Source organism: Phascolarctos cinereus, unplaced genomic scaffold (genome assembly GCF_003287225.1).
Source record: "Phascolarctos cinereus isolate Bilbo 61053 unplaced genomic scaffold, phaCin_HiC Scaffold_2;HRSCAF=192, whole genome shotgun sequence".
Lineage (NCBI taxonomy): Eukaryota > Metazoa > Chordata > Mammalia > Diprotodontia > Phascolarctidae > Phascolarctos > Phascolarctos cinereus.
Genome location: NW_027555625.1, coordinates 376,013,982 through 376,027,426, shown reverse-complemented (window position 1 = coordinate 376,027,426; position 13,445 = coordinate 376,013,982). Strand labels below are relative to the sequence as shown.

General features: G+C 38.8%; 1 protein-coding gene across 5 annotated transcripts in view; it reads left to right on the top strand.

Annotated features, from left to right (window-relative positions):
• Positions 1 to 13,445, top strand: part of NR3C1 (nuclear receptor subfamily 3 group C member 1) — a 136,841-nt gene that overhangs the window by 76,723 nt on the left and 46,673 nt on the right. The window lies entirely within an intron of this gene.

Here is a 13,445-nt window from a genome sequence, read left to right as displayed (position 1 = left end):
GGTCAGAGGAAGAAGAGATGAGTAGTGGACTTTAGTGACACTGTGCTAAGAGGCAGTGAGGCAACCATTTGTCAACCAGATGATAACAATAGGAGAGCTTTGCTGTCTTCCCAGGGCATGTATCCAGGATGTGACAAAGAACCTACAAAAGACTTAAATCAGAGCTGGTGACTACTACCCACATACAGTGATTCATGAAGGCTTAAATGATGCTGCCAGAAGGAATCTAGAAAGCATGGCTGAGGACCAGAAAGCCTTATCAAGAAGTGGAATGTCTTCAGAAGAGAGATGTTGTTTTCATCACTGCTGATAATCCGAGACAAGAGCTTCCATAAGAGGCCAAATTTGAGAATAATAATCATGCTGTTGTTGTCGTTTGTTTAGTCACTCCAGTCACGTCTGACTCCTCATGAACCCATTTGGAGTTTTCTTGGCAAAGATACTGGAGTAGTTTTCCATTTCCTTCTCTGGCTCATTTTATGGATTGGGAAACATGAGGAAAGTGACTTACCTAGGGTCACACAGCTAGCACATGTCTGAGGCTAGATTTGAGGCCTGGCACTTTACCTATGTGCCACCTCGTTGCCCCAAATCATACTTATACCTAACATGTATATAATGGTTTAAAGTTTGCAAATGGCTTCATATATATTATTGTAGTTGATTCTTGCAACAGTCTTAAGAGTTCAAGGCTACAAGTATTATCATAATTTTAATAGATGAGGAAACTAAGACCAAAAAGATTTGTGACTTACCTGTGGTCATACAAATGATAAGTGTCTGAGGCGAGATTCAAACTCAGATCTTCCTGACCTCTTGTCGAGTAGTCTATTCACTGTGCCATGCTAGAACATGAACACCTCATTTAAAATGTACCATCAGCAGAAAGAACAATAACAACAATGACAACAACCCTAGATCTGAAATTATGTGATTATATGTAGTTATGATGTCCAGTGGTGGCCACTGAGAAGAGTTTAAAAAAATGCACCTCCCTCCCAGTCTTTGCAGAGGTAGGGAGCTATGGGTATGGATGTTTCATATCATGGTTTCATTGAACTGTTTTTTTTCTTTTCTTTCTTAAAAATTATTGTTAGGGGGCAGCTAGGTGGCACAGTGGATAGAGCACTGGATCGAGTCAGGAGGACCTGAGTTCAAATCCAGCCTCAGACACATAACACTCACTAGCTATGTGACTCTGGGCAAGTCACTTAACCCCATTGCCTCCAAAAAAAAAAAAAATATATATATATATATATATATATATATATATATATATATATATATATATATATATATACACATATATACATATATATATATAGTTACAAGAGATGACTTGTAAGATGGGGAGATGATGAAAACAAAATGAATAATATTTTGCAACATAAAATAAAAATGTGGTTTTCAAGAATGGATTTTGGATTTCTGAATCTTGACTTAAGACATAGGAATGACAGACTTCCATCAAAAGGTTAGAATATATCTAATAAGCGTTAGCAAGAATATATTTGGCAGAAGTTTTGTAATCTAACTAAAGGAGCTTTAAAAAGGAAAGGAGAAAATTCTCTATGCATAAATACCAGAGAACATGTAGAATAGCTACATATGGTAAGAACAGCAGTAGTGATGTCAAGAAGTTAGCAGGAGATAAAATATAAGACAGGAGTCAACAATAAAATCCATGGCTTTAGATGTCTCTACACAAAGGCACTAAATGTAAGTAACTAGTGTAATGAGCCAGAGGTCTTGATACAAGGAAGCAATTTAACATCATAGGTACTGCCAAGACTTGATAGGATGAGACTCATGAATGGAATGGTCCTGAAAAGATATACACTTGCTCATTAACAGGTGATGAGATAGATAAAAGTATGGAGGCTGGAGGAGTTTGGGGGCAGTTGTAATACCACTGCATATTGTTGTTTAGTTATTTTTCAGTTATGTCTGACTCATTGTGACCCCATTTAGAGTTTTCTTGGCAAAGATAGTGGAGTGGTTTGCCATCTCCTCCAGATCATTTTACAGGTGAGGAAACTGAGGCAAATTAGAGTTAAGTGACTTGCATGCAGCCAGTAAGTATCTAAGGCCAGATTTGAACTCAAGGAGATGAGTCTTTCTGACTCCAAGGATGGCATTCTCTCCACTTTACCAACCAGCTACCTTAAGCGCTATATATTAGGAAGATTATAGTCATAAGAGGACATCCAGGAAACAGGAAGAAGGCCTAGTCAAGAACATTCTGGTGAAAATCAACAGAAATGTAAACAGAAGCAGAATTGTTCTTGTATTCTACAGACCACTTAGAAAGAAGAAAATAGGTAAGGGGTTATGGTTACAAGCTTAGCAGGGAGACATGATATAGTGGTAAGGGTGGATTTCAGTTATTTTAATCTCTACTGGAGCCCCCTCTCTCTTCCAAAATTAGAGCAGGTAGTACTTTCTTATCTTCATTTAATGGTAATTTCATCCTTCAAGAGGTGAAGGAAGCAATAAGATTCTGGACTTGATTCTTACCAACAAGAAGGAATTTGTCGCTGGGCTGGAAATGGTTTTAGTGGACTGCAACCTCAATGTAATTTGGGACAGCATTAAGAGAGGCATAGTTTTCCAGGAAAAGGGCTGTGCTAGTCCTTCTGTGTTCTGTGCTAGTCAGCCCACGTCAAGGAATTATGCCGATGTCTGGGTTCTGTAGTTGAGGAAAAGCATTGCTAAGCTGGAGGGTATTCAGAGGAAGGCAACCGGAATGGTGAACAGCCAGCCTGGAGACTGTGCCAGATAAGAGCCAGCTGAAGGAATGAGTGTTTAGCCTGGAGAAGAGAAGATCTGCAGGAGGAACATGATAGCTGATTTCGAGTATTTAAAGGACGGGCACACACAAGTGTTTAGAATTGTTCTGTTTGGTCCCATGAGGCAGGAGGATCAGTGGAGAAAAGTTACAAAGAGGCAAATCTGGCATTGATGTCAGAAAATGTTTCCTGACGATTCTGTATCCGAAAGTGGGAAAGAGTCCCTCAGGAGGGAACAAGCTCCCCTCATTGGAGGGCTAAAAGCAGACTCAGAATGACTCCTTGTCAAGTATGCTATAGTAGAGAATGAGAGGCAGGAATAGAGCTTGGCTACTAAACTACTAAGATGACCACTAAGTTTTCTTCCAAATCTAAAATGTTGTGACTGGATGAGAACTTTCCGGGGGGGGGAGTATCTTTTCTATCTTAGAATTTTAAATAGAAGGAGAAAGGATGAATGAGCATAGTCTGTATATGCCCTATTTTCTGGGACAGCAGATTTCAAAGGGTTCATAAAAAGAATGTGTAGAATCCAGTTGCCTAAAATTGATTAGAAATCAGCCCAGGAAGGATAGAAAACTCTTTTTTTTCTGAGTAATTAATCATTTTATTAATCGTGGTAGCTAATAATTAATAAAAGGGGTCAAGACCCCTTATGAAACCTATTCAACACTTATATGCCCTTGGAAGAGTGGGTGTTCCTGATGGTGGCAATCAACTCTGATTGTCAATGGGAAGAATAAATATTACAATGAAAGATGGATTTGTTGATTTAAAAAAACTTTTAAGAAAGAAATGATGAAGATACAAAGATAACCAGTCCCAATGAAGAAGAAAAGATAGAACTGTCTATAAATTGTGTTTTTAACCCAGGGTCTGTGAACTTAAAAACGTATTTTGACAACTCTTTCAATATAATTTATTTTCTTTGTAATCTTATGTGTTTTATTTTAAGTACTAAAAACATTATACTGAGAAAGGGTCCATGATCCAAAAAAACATGTTTTAAAACTCCTGTTCTAAAGAACCTTTTAATTGAGCCACTGTTAATGATCTTTGGAAGACTGTGGAGAACAGAGAATGGGGAAGGACAAATATCCCAATCTTCAGCAAAGGGAAGAGGCTGCAACGTATGGATGGATGAAAGGTTTGGTTTTGATTCTTGATAAGATGCTAGAAGGTGTCATAAAGCTTGATTAGTGAAGCTGCTAGAAAAAAAGAAGTGGTTGCAGAGAGGTTTTCACGGTTTCATCAAGAGGTTGTGCCAGACCAACCTCATTTCCTTTTTTTGACAGGTTTATTGTGCTGGTAGATCAGGTTATTGACTGGTAGATCCATGGGAATGGTGCTGACAAGGTTTATTCAGACTTTAGCACAGAGTGTTTGACAGAATCTCTCATGTTTTTCTTGTGGAAAATGTGGAGAAATGTGGACTGGAAATTAGTTCTTTTTGGTGGATTCAGAAGTAGTTGAATAGGCTGTTGTTGTTCAGTCATCTCAGTTATGCCTGACACTTTGTGACTCCGTTTGGGGGTTTGTTGGCAAAATACTGGAATCATTTGTCATTTCCTTCCCCAACTCATTTTACAGATGAGGAAACTGAGGCAAACGAGGTTAAGTGACTTGCCCAGGGTCGCACAGCTAGGAAGTGTCTGAGGCCAGATTTGAACTTGGGAAGATGAGTCTTCTTGACTCCAGGCTTGGCACTCTACCCACTGTACCACCCAGCTGCCCCTGAATAGGCTGATCGAAAGGCTAATTAATAGCCAATAATGAATGTTTGGATGTCAACTTGGAACAACTGTAGTGGAGACTTCTGGTGGTAGTGATGGCAGCAGCTAGACTGGTACTGTGTGCTAAGCACGTTACAAATTCAAATGTTCCTGATTTCTAAGTCTAGCACTCTATCCACTTATGCTTTACTCTCTCTTTAAAAACAAAACAAAAGGCATTTATACAATACCTTCAAGTTTGCAAATTTCTGTGGATCTAGCCTTCTTTAAATCTGTTTAATTCTCTTTTCAGCTGCCTGTCCTGTGGGTGAGATGGATATTGGGTGGGAAGGCCCAGATTGGTCCTTCAAGCTTATCAGTCCCCTCCCTTTTAACTATAATAGCAAACTGAGTGGGAATATCATACTATAAGACCAGTGCACTTCAAAGCCTGATTAGGAAATAGGGATCTAAAGAGGTCACTTGGAACATGGGGATGGATCCTTATGATTCTTTCTGCCCTTTTATGTTGGTTTTTTTTTTCAATTAACAAGGATTTATTTTCTCTTCCTTAACTTCCACCACCAACCAACATTGGGGGAGGGGGAAAAAAAGGAAGAAGAAAGCCCTCATAGCAAACATGAATAGTCAAGTAAAGCAATTGATCATTTCCAAAAATACATATGTCTCATTCTGCACCTTGAATCTTTTAGGGTATAGATAGCATGCCCCTTCATCAGTCCTCTAGAACTGTGGTTGATCACTTCATTGATCAGAGTTCATAAGGCATTTAAAGTTGTGTGCCTTTATATTTTTGTTATTCTTTAGTTTTCTTGGGTCTGCTCACTTCCTTTGTATCAGTTCATACAGTTCTTCCCAAGTTTCTCTGAAACTATCACTTTCATCATTCCTTATTTCATAATAGTATTCCATTGCATTTATATACCATAATTTGTTTAGCTCTTCCCTAGTTGATGGACACCCCCTTAGTTACCAGCTCTTGGCTGCTACACAAGAGATGCTGTGCATGTACATATGGGTTATTTTTCTTTTTTCTTTATTCTCGTTGATGTAAAGGCCTAGTAGTGGTATTGCTTGGTCAAAGGTCTGTACCTTTCAGTGACTTTTTCGGAATAGTTCCAGATTGCTTTCCAGAGTAGTGCCTTTGGTTCTTCACTTGGGGAAGAAAAAAGCCTAATGTAACTTATCAGATAACTCCTAGCTTCTTCAGTACATTCTGTCCAGCTCCAAACATGCAGTCAATAACTATTAGAGATGATGATCATGATGTCCTTCCTGCCGTTTGTGAAAATGGAGCTCTCCATTCAAAGAAGACTGAATCAATACCAACCCAGTATGATGTATTGGTAATGTTCCCTACCTCCTCCATTTCCCCCAATCCATGTTGTTTCTCTCTGTACTCATTGAGACAGGATTAGCTTCATATAGGTTTCCCCAAATTGAAACACTTTAAACAAGTATCCCCTTATAGTGTTCCAGGAACATTGCTAAGAAGCTAGGGATTTAGAGACAAAAAAAAAATCTGAGAAGTTTCTGTTCTACTAGAATGAATGAAAAAAGTGTTCCCAAAAAAGTAAATTCAAAGTATACATGGAGTTATGGGGGGCAGACAGTACTAATGAGGGAGGGAATCAAGAAAGGTCTAAGTAAGAGGTGGCATGTAGGGGCAGCTAGATGGCACAGTGGATAGAGCACTGTCCCTGGAGTCAGGGGGACCTGAGTTCAAATCCAGCCTCAGACCAAGCACTTGACACTCACTAGCTGTGTGACCCTGGGCAAGTCACGTAACCTCAATTGCCTAAAAAAAGAGGTGGCATGTGAGCTGAGTCTTCAAGGGAGATAGAGCGTTTGAGACCTGAGGGACAGTCAACAAACATGTGCTACGTTGAAGTAGGCACTGGGGATTGTTTTTTTTTTTTTAATACGCATCCCATGTATTAAACTACTACTCTGTAATGTCAGTTTACCTGATGGAGCCAAGTGTCTTCATCGGTAGTTTCATATACTCAGGTCTATGTGTTATGCCCCCTGTTATTCATGACAGACCATGATCATCTTCATGCTGAAGTGACAGATAAAATAACTGATTTTTTCCACTGATGTCTGTATTGCATCTGGCAGCTTTCCATGTGGTCAGTAAATATAGTTCTTATCTGATACTGGCTGGAGTGACTGCCTGAAGGGAAGCCAGTAGCCTAGTATAGGGGCCAGACTCACAGCTACTGTTTTATTCATCTGTTTGATCCTTTATTTTTAGCTTTTCCGTTTTGCCATTATCTGTCTGGGGGTCAGTAGTTTGTATATTAATTATGTATATCCTTTAATTTTTGAGTGCTTATTTTTCTGTATTTTTGACTTCCTTGCTCACGGGACAACGAAAAGGCCCATTTACCCAACTTTGATGTTTTTTTCCTTTGTCCACTAAAAGAGTAACACCCCGATCTCACTGAAATTAATATTGTAATGTATTCACAGTTGGTGCTCAAGCATAGTCCTCATTTGGACCATGGTGATGTTTGGTGTTGATGGATATGATGATATGTAAACATAGTCTCTTCTGTCACAGACTCACAGACCTGCCTCATGCCAGGGTTTTTGGTAATCAGCCTACTCTGTTTGTCTAAACTTCCATTAGACCCTCAGTATAACATTATTGAAGACTCAGGCATATACATTTATGGCAGCTCTTGTGGCCAGGCTTGGGACTCCATAGCTTCTACAGTAGGCACAAATATCTCCCAAGCTAAGTCATTTAAACCCAGTAGCAGAAATGATTTAAAAGAATCCACATCAAGGATTTCTTTCTTTTAAATAGACACACAAATCATTTTAATGTGTTTTAGGTAAGGGATTTGCTGAATGAAGACATGTCGTGATTAATCTCCGAGATCTTTGTTCATACTGTAATACTGTATTTGCTTTCTAGAAATCAAATGTGCAAATAGCCATCAGTGCCTTTTTATGCGTCCTAGGAATGGAAGGGACTGATGGAGAGCAAGGGCAGAAAGACTAGTTGGCCCACAAGGAAGCCGGCAGCCAAGGAAGGCATCGTGGTGTGCAGGATTTGATTGGAGGGAGCTGGGTTCTAATCCCAGCTCTGCCACTTACCTGTGCTATGTTAGGTAAATCATTTAACATCTCTGAGCCTGTTCCTTAATTCAGATCAACAAGCGTTTAAGTGTCTGCTTGTGTGCAAAGCACTAAGGGTTCAGAGTCATGAAAACAGGTCCTTTCACAGCAGACTCTGCTGAGGAAAAGCAGTATTTACACAGATTATGTGCTAGATAAATGGAGGAGAGAAAGAACACTAACAACTAAACAGATCAGAAAGGCTTCCCATAAGAGATGGCCCCTTGAAGAAAGCTAACGTTTCTAGGACACAGGTGAGGAGGGAGTATATTCCAACCATGGGAGACAGCCTATATAAAGGTGTGGAGGCAGGAGATGTCATGTCAGATTCAGGAAAAAACAAATAGATTCGTTTCAGTCAGTTAATAATCATAAGCATTTATTAAGCACTTACTATGTGCTAAGAACCGTGCTAAACATTGAAGTCACAAAGAAAGGCAAAAGACAGTCACAGCCCTCTGGGAGCTCACATGAAGGGAAGTAATGTGAAGCAGATCTGGTGAGGAAGTAAAATGAAGGGATTTTCACAAGAAGACCCAATAAGACGCCTTCTAACTCTAAATCTTCTGATTCTTTGGAGCATGTGTTTGTTCTAGCATGCTGCTCAGGCTCAACATTCCAGGACCAGGTCACTTTCTCTTAAAGTGGTGCCTGTAGGGCAACTCTTCTGTTTAGGGGAATGGATAGATGAATTAATTGATTGATTGATTAAAAGCACATGTCTTGATATGCTTACTATAAGCCAAGCACTATGCTAAATGATGGGGCTACAAACGAAAAGGCAAAGACAGTTCTTGCTGACCAGAAAATTACATTCTCGTGGAAGAAACAACATAGGTACTTATCCTCTCCACATCACAACTTTCCCCATACCTGTTTGACTATATCATGGGTCAGCATAAGAAATGAAATGGGAATTTTTTTTTTTGGAGTTTTGCAAAAGCCGTGCGAAGGCCAGCAGACAATACAGAAAAAGTTTAGAAATTCAGAAATGCATAATATATATATACATATATATATAGTATTGTATACATAATATTTTATCTTTTAATATGATAAATACATATAATTTCTTTTTTAAAGTTAAAATATGACCAAATACTTAATCCAAATTTTACAGTGAGGTACTGTAAATGCCCCACAAAAAAAGAAAGAAATCTGACTTCTCTGGTACAAAGGGAGGGTCAAAAAATTTTACGTGGATTTTGCAGATTGTGGTGTCGCTGCATCCCTAACACGCTATGGAAGGAATAACTGTATGTAGTAAAGTGATAGCCACGAAGGGGTACTTTGTTCTGTAAGGTTACAGAGATGACGAATGGGACAGTGGAGTGAGAAAGAAGTAGACTAACACATATTTCATCACGGTTCATAGTCCCTAACTGGGGTGGGTAGGAGAGGAGGAAAGGGAAAGAGGTACAGTGAAGTGATTGGGGGGGAGAGAACATTGGAAAGGAGGTAGCTGTAGAGAAGGGAGTGGGGTGGGGGCTTTCCTGAAATAGTGTTTTGGGAGAGGCATTCACCAATCAGGAAAGTAGGGATAGAGGGGTCGCAGTGGAAGGGCTTCATATCTGGTATAGAGTAGTTCATACTACAGTTATAGTCATGCCACGGGTTTTTTTTTTCCTAATGCAGGCTCTAAAAAGAAGTTCCCTCCAAATGCAAAAAACAAACAGGGGAAGAAAAAAACCCTAGCCAGGAACTGTTTCTAAAAGTCAGCCTGAAATTTCCGCTTTCCTGGCTCCCACAGAGCATCATGTAGCCCTAGGACACTCTGCCAACATTAGGGATAGTCTACTGTTGATCATAGGATTGATACTTATATGGGGCAAAGTGGAATAAAGGGAGGACTCTGGGGGCTAGAGGAAGGCCACAGAATTTTGAAGGGGTGAATAATTTCATCCAGCAGTATACACTCCCTGTCTGCTTTGCTTTTGAGTGTAGTGGTGTTTATATGGAAAGAAAAGGAGGAGAGAGCTTTCTTGGGCTGCTTTCTAGAGTGCTGATGTTGTTTCTTCTGAGTAATCGTACGAACCTAGAAAACACTCTCTCTGTATATTCCTTAAACCATAGCCACGTTCTTCCCAATTTTCCATTTCTTTATATAGAAGGATTTGGCAAAAGATGGGCGCAAAATTGGAACCTGTTTTTTGTGAAGTCCCTTTGTTCTGACAGTGGTTTTAGAACATTAACTGAGCTGTAGGTTGGATTATTGTGTTATTTATATTAATACCTTTTTCACTTTTCTTCTTGGCCTGAAGGAAAAATATCTCATTATGATTCATTAAACTGAATCATCGGATTATGGACTATTATACAGCTAGTAAGAACCTTGAAGATGATCTAATACAAACCTCTCTCTCTCTCTCTCTCTCTCTCTCTCTCTCTCTCTCTCTCTCTCTCTCTCTCTCTTCTCTCTCTCTCTCTCTTTTATCTGAGGAGGAATTTCCTCTGAGAGAGAAAGTCATTTTTCCATGATAGGAGGCCTAGGATTAGATCCCCACATATGCTGGGTACTAACCCAGTGCTGTTACTAGAAGCTTCACAGGATTATACAAATTGAGTTTATTATTTTGCCATGCCAAGCACTAAGTCAAGACAGCATGGTTACTCTGTTTAGTCATTTTTTCAATTATGTCTGGCTCTCTGTGACGCCATTTAGGGTTTTCCTGGCAAAGACACTGGAGTGTTTGTCATTTCCTTCTCCAGCTCATTTTACAGATGAGGAAACTGAGGCAAACAGGGTTAAGTGACTTGCCCAGGCTCACACAGTTTGAGCCTGAAGCCAGATTTGAACTCGAGTCTTCCTACCTCCAGCCCCAGCACTGCACTGTACCACCTAGCTGTCCCCAAGACAACATGGTATGGTACATAAATGTAGGCGTCAGCCTTAGTAGTCAGAAAGAAAGGAATTCAAAGCCATTCCTCGGATACATACTGGCTGCGTGGCCGTGGGCAGGTCACTTAATCACTTAATTCCCTGAGTCAATGTACTAAGAGTATGAGTAACATATGAATTTCTACCCCGGGAATTCCCTGTATCAGGTAAATCACAGGCTCAGACCAAGGGCTACATACCTACAGAACCAAAGTGGAGTCCTTTCACATGGCGAATGTTTGTGTTAGTGTGCTTGTAATTGAGATTTAATTCACCGGTTATTTCCCACGTCTAGAATTCTTTCCCTCCTCATTTCCACCTCCTGGCTTCCTGAATTCTTTCATATCCCAGCTGAAATCCCAATTTCTGTAACAAACCTCTCCTGATCTTCCTTCATGCTAGTGCTCTTTTCTCTGTTAAATATCTCCAGTTTATCCTTTCTATATTTTGTTTGTACGTTGAGGCAGCTAGGTGGTACCATGGATAGAGTGCTAGGCCTGGAGTCAGAAGATCTGAGTTCAAATCCAGCTTCAGACACTTACTAGCTGGGTGACCCTGGGCAAGCCACTTAACCTCTGTCTGCCTCAGTTTCCTCATCTGTAAAAAGGGAATAAAAGTAGCACCTACCTCCTAGGGTTGTTATGAGGATCAAATGAGATGATACCTGCTTAGTATAGTGCCAGGCACATTGCAAGAGCCATATAAATGTTAGATATCATTTGTATTAGCTATTAGTTGTTTGCATATTGCCTCCTTCATTAGACTGCAAGCCCCTTGAGAACAAGGACTGTCTTTTGCCTTTCTTTGTATCTTCAGCTCTTAGCACAGTGACTGAGACATAGGAGGTGCTAAATAAATGTTTACTGATTGACAGTTTGATGTACAGAAAAGAAATATGTCTGTGGATACATGTAAATACATATATATATATACATATATATGTGTATATATATGTGTGTGTATATATATATATATATATATATATATATATATATATATATATATCTGTGTATAAAAATCTATAGACACATAGGAGTAAAGGAAAATGGGAGAGTGAAGAGATTGTATCTATGCCTGTAACTGGTCATTTAGCCCAAGTTTTTGCCCAGGTCTTTTGGTGGGTAAGAGTTAAGAGAAATCTGAGAAGTTTTTTTTTTCTATGTATTCTATTGGGGGAAAACAATGGATCTGTGGTAAGTGGTTTTGTATTCATACATATAGTTCAGTGTGTAGTATTTTAAATCAGCCTGGTATTGCTGTCCACATTTTTGAAAGTGTGCCAATCACCAATTGCCCATTATGGAAGGACATTTTCTAATTGTTATGAACAGAAGCCTGAAAATGATAGATTCTGAAACAATCAAAACTGAATGCAATGAAAATTATAATGACCACACTGGACCTTAAAAAAAGAGATATTAGAAAATACTTTTTTTTACTTCTTGGCAGAGGCAAGGGACTGTATCTTATGTTGAACTTTTTCTGCATGTTAATAAGTTCTGCCAAACTTTTCATCTTTTTTCAAAAATTCTTTCTTTTGAGGGATTGCTTTCTGGAGGAAAGAGAAGGGAGAAGTACAGTGAGGAATGTGTGGATGTGGATGTGCTGATGTATGTATGTAGATACAGATGTATGAAGAAAAGGGGAAAATAACACTGGGAAATGTAGGCATATGTATTTATGTGCGTGTGTTTGTGTGTATAAACTCATCATTAACTCAAGTTTTTGCCCAGATCTTTTGGTGTTAAGAGTTAAGAGAAAACTTAGAAGGTTTACTCATGAACTCTGTTAAAAAAAAATGGATCTATGCTATACTGGATTTCCTATACAGAATATACATACATACACACACATGCAGAGGAGGCAACTAGGTGGTTCAAGTGGATAGAGCCCAGCCTGGAGTCAGAAAGACCTGAGTTCAAATGAGGCCTCAGACATTTACTAGCTGTGTTGACCCTGGACAAGTCACTTAACCTGTGTTTGTCTTAATCCACTGGTAAAGGAAAACCACTCCAGTATTCTTCCCAAAAAAACCCTGTGGACAGTAGGGTCATGAAGAGTCAGAGACAACTGAACAACAACAGTATATATAGAAATACATATACATATATACACATATACATACAGATATACACATATATGTAGGTTTATAATAAAAGATACCGATGATTATTTAATTAAAACACATGTAAAAGAAAATTATAAATGATATGTGTTTGTCACTGGGGAATGGCTAAGCAATCTGTGGCACATTAATGTAATAGAATATCATTTTAGCATAATAAATGATGATTAAAAATACAAAGAAACATAAAAAGACTTATATGAACTGATCCATAATAGAGCAGAACCAAAAAAAAGCAATGTATACTCTATAACAATAAGAATTCAACAATTCAAACTGACTCGTGAAATTGTAATGACCCCGCTTAGCCCTAAAGAAGATGTAAGAAGGCATCTCTCTTACAGAGGCAGAGAACTGTGGGTATGAAACACTGCAGGTGATGTCATCCTTTTTAGATATGTTGGTTACTTTTCCTGAACTTATATTTTTTAAAAATATATTTTTCATTCTTCATTATAAGGGATGCTGTCTGGGAAAGGGAAGCTGTATTGGGAAATGTTGGTGATAGAAAAATGTAAAATGGCAATAAAAATGTATTTTTAAAAGAAAATGTTATTACTAGCTATAATATTCATATGTCCTAGTCATCTCTGTTAACTTTAAAGCCAATGATTTCTAGGAGCTCTGTATATTTCTTCCAGTGTAGTTCAGCATAATTAGGAAAGAAACAAACTCAAATCTGGTTATTGTATCAGTCATAAGGGATGAAAGGAAAAGATTGACGTCTGCTTTTGGCTAAGAGATTTAAGATAGTATGTTTGAATGCATGATGTTAAAATAATGCTGGTAAG